This window comes from Diadema antillarum, unplaced genomic scaffold (genome assembly GCF_040938485.1).
Source record: "Diadema antillarum isolate AM-2024a unplaced genomic scaffold, OU_Dant_1.0 scf00000201, whole genome shotgun sequence".
Classification (NCBI taxonomy): Eukaryota; Metazoa; Echinodermata; class Echinoidea; order Diadematoida; family Diadematidae; genus Diadema; species Diadema antillarum.
This window is the reverse complement of record NW_027271090.1, coordinates 100,261-107,330: the sequence shown is the minus strand read 5'-3', so window position 1 is coordinate 107,330 and position 7,070 is coordinate 100,261.

The window sequence follows — 7,070 nt, the reverse complement described above, 5'->3', positions numbered from 1 at the left end:
GGGAACCTCGAGCATTTGGTCACGTGATAGCTTACTTACAAGCATCCATTGCTCCCTTAGCTGCCAATATTTTGTTTGTTTTTGTTTTTGCTTTTTGAGGTCACCTTTAAATTCCAGTTATATTTTATCTACTCATATCTACCTCCTTAACTCAGTAAATATTTCTAGCGCTCATTTCTTCACCATCGATCAGCAAATGATGGTATGGACTGAGCAAGAGAAGCAATGGCTATCTATATATGAGGCCTTACATCTTTGACGGAAAAAAAACAACTTTACTCTGCAACTGATTGACAAACTTTACTTGTCGCCGAAAGATGTCGACTAAAAACGTTGGGAAACGGGAAGTTTTAGTCTATGGCTGTTAACTTTGACAGCACATTTTCCACATATCTACGAGTATGCAACTTGTCTGACTAAGATTAAATAGTAGAAGTATGGAATGTGTGTGTTGCTTGAAGGAATGGAATGTATGCACACACACAAAAATCTAAACAGAAGCGAGTTAGCTTAAATTAAACAGACACTCTATACCCTCCGTACATTATGTAACACTGAGAATTCTAATACTCTTAAAAGACCCTTAAAAATTAAATCGTAAAATGTATGACATTTTTGAAGGGCTGAATTTACAGTATTTCAATGATATTTACCATGCAAAACATTATCATGCCTAACCCAAGTAAAAAATCAAGTCAAACGAGGAACATAAAGATACTTGTAGCTACTCTCATTCTCATGTCTTCCCATTCCTTTGTGTGATTTTTTAAACATCAAAATACACCTCTTTAGAGACAACGTTGTTACGATGCAGTTGTTTCCATAAATCGTTCCAGCCGAAAAAATAAAAATGAAATGCTCCCATATCCTACTTTCCATTTGTTTCACACGGCTGTGATAAACAGTGCATTAACTGCCTCAAATGTTGCATTCATGGGGTAAGGTGAGTTATCAATTGTCCAGCAGCGCTGGTGCATTCAGAAAGCGTAATGGTTACACAATATTGGTGGTATGTGCTTAGGTATGTCCCTTTAGATAAAGATTGCATTCACATACTCAAGCTGGCTCTAATGTCCAACAACACAACTCTTCCCTTGCCGAATAACGGATTCCAACGAATGAGGTACATGTATTAAAGTTGGAAATTCATGGTAAAACACCCAAAGAAAAATATGGGTATTAACCAAACTACATTCGTCTCTATAAATACCCTCGTTGTGGTGGTGATGTTTCTCCCAAATGTGCGCTTATATTGAGAGGATTGTCAAAAAAAAAAAGGAAATATATATGCAGAGCTCTCACCGATTATGACGTCAGGGAGTGGATCTGTCCAGCTGTAATTAGGCCATTCCTTTAATACTGTAAAGCGAGTTCAACGAAAAATTCAATTATTGCACTTGTTCAGCAGAGTAAGAAAGACACAATCGAATGCCAATGTCCAGTACTACTATAATGATCCCCCATCGGAACTGCTATCTGTGATTTCAGTCACGCACTGCTGCTACACAGTAACCAGTTCGTCCTCAGAGCTGCAGCACAGGAGGCAGACCTAGTCCTTGTCCCACACAAGCTTTTTGCATGTGTATGGCATCAGCATTCAGCGAGGTTCCTTCTAAATCTAAGCAGTGGATTCCAGGCATACACGTCTAGTCCGGAGACCTACACCCAAACAGACACAAATTGAAACGCCGACCACTTCTAAGGACTTGGCACCTTAAAAAAAAAAAGTAATGCAAAGGTCGTTCTTTCTCTATAGGGCTTTACTCGTGGATATTTGTTGAGGCACGAGGACCACAATGGCCTATTATTATTGTGCAGAGAGAGTGACGGGTATTAGCATGGAGTTTGGTGTCAGAGCCCACCTATCTTCGGAGTTCTGAGGGTTGTTCATATTCACAAAGATGCTATTTTTTTATGTTAAACTATGCTATGACGTTCTTGCTTGTTCAGTGGAGCGAGTAACAACGTTACTTCATTTTTTTTTTCGATTGTTTGTTTGTGTGTGCGTTCTTATCTCTTCCAGTGCAATTGATGATTATGCAGATAGTTGACTATTCTTGTGTACGAGTGTGCAGGAAATTGCGGTAAAACTTAGAATTATGACTCTGTAGTGTTGCTGCGTTGTGATTTTGTGATGGGGTGGGGGAGGAGTGAGGTTGGGTCTGTGCATAATTTTCATCTTAAGCTTTGGCCCCTTTAATTTCAAATTCGGAAACATAATCTGCAGTTAGCTTGCTATATTTCACTATATTGAATCAAAGTATCAAAGATAGGGCCCGCACACAATATGAATGAAGGGGATGAGAAAATTACGCTTCTTGTATTCCAACGTTTCCTTAATTTTAAATACTGGTTTTGAATCGCACTGTAATGCAATGAGCGCATTGATAGGCCTATACTCCGCTGAATCCTGTATGTTGTGTATTATCATCATTCCTGTATGAATTTTATGTTGATTATTGCTATGAGGATGTGCCGTCTCAAATATTTGCGTAAGCCGTTGGACCATAATGAATAATATTTTTTTTTGACAACAAGTAGAAGCATTCCGAGAAACAGCTGTATCGGAAGGAAGGGGGAGGGGAGGGCATCTTGAATGCTAGATTCAGTCCAATATTTTGAACTCCATTCTCATTCATATTTTTTTTTCTTAATTTTTTTTCTGATTTTTCTCTTTATTTGGAGGGAATACTCTCCGGATGCGGAGTCTTCTTCTTCTTCTTCTTCTTCTTCTTCTTCTTCTTCTTCTTCTTCTTCTTCTTCTTCTTCTTCTTCTTCTTCTTCTTTTTAATGAGGGTCGGGGTGGGGGGAAGCTGCAGCGCCCCAAGAGTTAAAGGTGATTTTTCTCTCGAGGGAAACGTCGTTTTATTGTAAATAATAATCTAATAAAGTTAAAAATCAGTGAGCAAAATTAAAATCGAGCAGAAATAATTACGAAAACCTATAGAAATTTTCAAAACCAGTATATTACAGCTTCTTGTTAAAATGACCCCTTACACGTTACAGTCGTCATTCCCAGGTGGAAGTGCTATGCCCTTTATACTTAAATAATGAAGTTCAAGGTTTTGCTACACACACAAACAAACATACACACACACACACACACACACACACACACACACACACACACACACAAATCTCCTCCTTAAGAGCTAAGTCACAGAAAATCAAGATCTTGTACAGAAACTCGAAACTGTTACGTAATTTTTCTACCTTTAATGTAGTTGCTCTGATTCAAACTGTACAGTACAGCGCCCTCTCGAGACGAGCTAGTCATCAATGCAGTTCACACAAAGAAATAATTATACACACCGACTTCATTCATAGTGCTTGGGGTCAGTCTTCTCTATAGGTATACCCTAGTCATGAGAGTATTAAGGATTTTGATTTCATCACACAAATCACAATTAGCTCTTATCCTTTTGTACGAACTCTCAGGTAAAGGACAGTGAAATGTAGCTGAAAAGGGAAACAGAGGAATAAAAGGGACAAAAACGAACAAATATACCCGGTGAGCTTTCGTAGCGTTATTCTTTTTTTACCCCCCCCCCCACAAAAAAAAAGAGAAGATATCTGAGTTTACGTTTGAAGGCAGTTTCATATTACCTCTAGTTGAAACCATGGTTAGAATCCACCCGTGTCTCGACTCCAAGCGGTTTGTGACCAGACAATCAGTTCTGCTTTATATTCTTTTTCTTCCTTTCGTACGTTGAAGTTTATAGGGACATATACCATGCAGCATTATCACTGTAATTCCTTTTTGCTTCAAAGAGAAATTGCTTGTGCTCGCAGTGTAGGGTTAAGGCAGATGCCCTTAGCTCCACGTCCACCAGCTTACATCCTTCTGCAATTAGAACTTGCAGAAACCATACTAAACAGTAGAGATTGTAGATATTATGTCAGTGTACATTCTATAAACATATTATTTGTCTGCTTGTCCTATCAAACTTTAGAGGTCTGCGCTATCATTTTACAATAGTTCATCAATAAGCATGCAGGATCAGTTTCAATCATTGACTAATTTTGATGACTGGATTAACTATCTGCCGTTTGATATGTTTCTTCATTTTCAGCCGGCAATCCCAGATTCGGGAAGAAACGAGGCAACTGATTCCTACATAGCCACGCAACTATTTCTTCTTCTTTTTTTCACACACGCATAGAAACTCATTCAACTGTTTATTCGTGCTCTCTGAAAACAGCGACTGCTGCGATGGGCTGCAAGAGCAACTATGCAGTGATACTAGTACATGTAATTACATGTTGATGATGATCATAATAGGCCTACTACTGATTATAATGATAAATCAATGTCGATGGTACTTGAAAAAGAATTATGATTAAAATGATAATAATAACAATCGTGCTAACAATACGACGAAGAAGATCAGGAAGAAGATGAAGAAAAGCAACAAGAAGAAAATAATACTTTTATAAAATAACAGGATCAAAAAAAAAGTTAAAGATCATTGATAGCGATGATAAAAAGAAAGTACCAAAGTTGAAATGAATTTTTTGAAGATAATTTTGGACGGATACTTTGCCAATGATATGTTCTTAAAGTACATGTTCAGCATTGAAGGAGAAATATTTCAGCTCTTCCTACTTTTTAAATCATTCTTTTCATGGTGTAGTACAAAAAAAAAGAAGAAGAATGTAACATTCTTGTGCAACTAAACACTCTCTCTTTCAGTTTCGAGGGTAATGTGCTCATATATGACACAATAGCATTAGGATTTTTACTCTATATAATAATAACGTTACACCGAATGTGTCTCATTTTGGTGTATGGACCGAACTGCTTGTAAAGGCTAAACGCCGGCCAGATTACGTAATATGTGTTTAGTGGATTAAGGTACAGAAAAATCCCACTAAGGTATGCAGTCAATAAATCTGGACCGGTTTCATGCATCTATGTACGATTTGTTTTCTGTGTCATTGCCCAGTTAGTACCAAAATGATCATAACTTATGCAATTATGACGTCATTATACGTCATAATTGCATAATTTACTATATTTGTATTGTTGTTTTTTTGTTTGTTTTTTTTGCTTTTGCTCATTCCTTTAAAGAGAGTGCGACATAGGGAGATTATATGCAACAGAACGGAGTTCAATAAACTTGTTTGCTGTGTTTACATCACTATGAATGGCTGGGTATGGTGTGTTTCATCATATTCAAGAAAGTCAGAAATATACTGAGGGCCTAGTCGTGTCTTTCCATATGGCGCAAAAGATATTAATGGACTATTTCAGCTGCTGTATTAATTTTCATTAGACAGGGTTATGTCCATATAATGTACAAAAGTATGATTGTATACAAATATAATACAAATTTATATTTGTATGTATTACATTATCTTAATGAATATGTGTACATGTAATTTGTTTGTATGTGTGCCTGTGTGTGCGTGTGAGCTAGTGTTGTGTGTATGTGTGTGTGATTTTTTGTGTGTATGTGTGTATTCCAGTGTCAAGTCAGCCCATACCTTTATACATGTACATCCTATCGCCACACCTGCACCTGCATGGACACCCCTTGCTTTTAAGGAGGTTAAGTGTTGCCTTACCTGGTGAGTCGCATACTAGCACAAATAGGTTACAGAATGCCTACAACACCTTAACACATACATTGTATTTACTTTCTCCTCTTTGACCAGTTAAATTATAATTCCAGAAACTTTCTTACTTTGTAAAGGGCCTCATGATGTCGATAATTGTTGGGGAAACCCCAGCATTTGTGTGGTTTGTTTCTGTAGGTAATGAAGAATGAGAAAATAATAAAAAAAATAGCTTGGACATAAATATCCCATTCGTGCATGATCCTACTATTAATGATAAAAAGAAAAGAAAAGAAAAGAACAAATACAAAAGCACTATGGGATCGCTAAAGACTTACTGTCGAAAATTCATTAATGTAAGATTTTTGAGAAAGATGTTTGAAAAAAAAAACCACAAACAAACAAACAAACCAAGACAATAATAACATTCTTCCCAAATGTAAACATTCCTCATGATTAAGTTTGACAGTCGATCAACAAATCGTGTAGATCTCCAGTATCGATAAAGGTATCGTTGCTTTGCACAGTCATTAGTCATTAAATCCTTATCTGATGCTAAAAATCTACGCCCAACCTCTTAGCCGCTTACTCATGAATACAACACGTAATTTGGACCAGTCTGTACAGTACAAGCTGTATAGGAGTTCCTATCGACATCGTTCTCCTTCTCGTTGTCCTGTTGGTATCTCGATCGGACGTCATTGGCGATGTGGAAGGTTTTAACACCAACTGTTCAGCTCTCAACGTGAAATGTTTTTTTTTTGTAAGTCTCTCTTTGTTAGCCGTTCCCTTCTTGCCAAGATAAACATTGTTGTGTTGATTAGTGCGTTGGCGGGGTTATAAAATCGGGTTTAGTGGATCGATACTTTGGATACATAGCTACTTGTGGAAAGATACCAGACTAAGTAAGTATATTGAGACATATGGCATGTACCAATTTATAATGAACAGGGCAACATGCGAACATTTAAGAGAACTGGCAGAAATCCATCATACATGTCATATTTCGTGCTTTAATCATGTTGCTTCAAGGTTATCGCACGCGTGAGATGCCTTGTAGGGCCTACCTGGTTATGTTCATCCACATGACAGTGAATGACTTACAGTGGTTTTCTTTTGTTCCAGGAAGAAAAAAAAAATGAGTACCTATGACAGGTATATTGGGATAGGACAGTAGCAATAAATGTCTGAATGCCTGAACTTGCTGTTTGAACATTTACAGCCCTTCAGTGAATCTATTGCAACAGACAAACAAGGAAGTGTACCGTATCTGAATTTATTGATGTAGTAACATTCGGCCCTGTATTTTTTATCTCTATAATCATATTATTCTATTCATCCATGTGGATTGTATAGAGGTAATAGACCTACGTATAAACACATTGCTTGACTAATCATGGGTGCGTATTATATCCTTGTGTATCTGCAGCCTGTGAATGATACAGTATATTCATTTATTCATGAATATACAAAGACACATATCAGTCCTTGATATATGAATTCACTTGTCA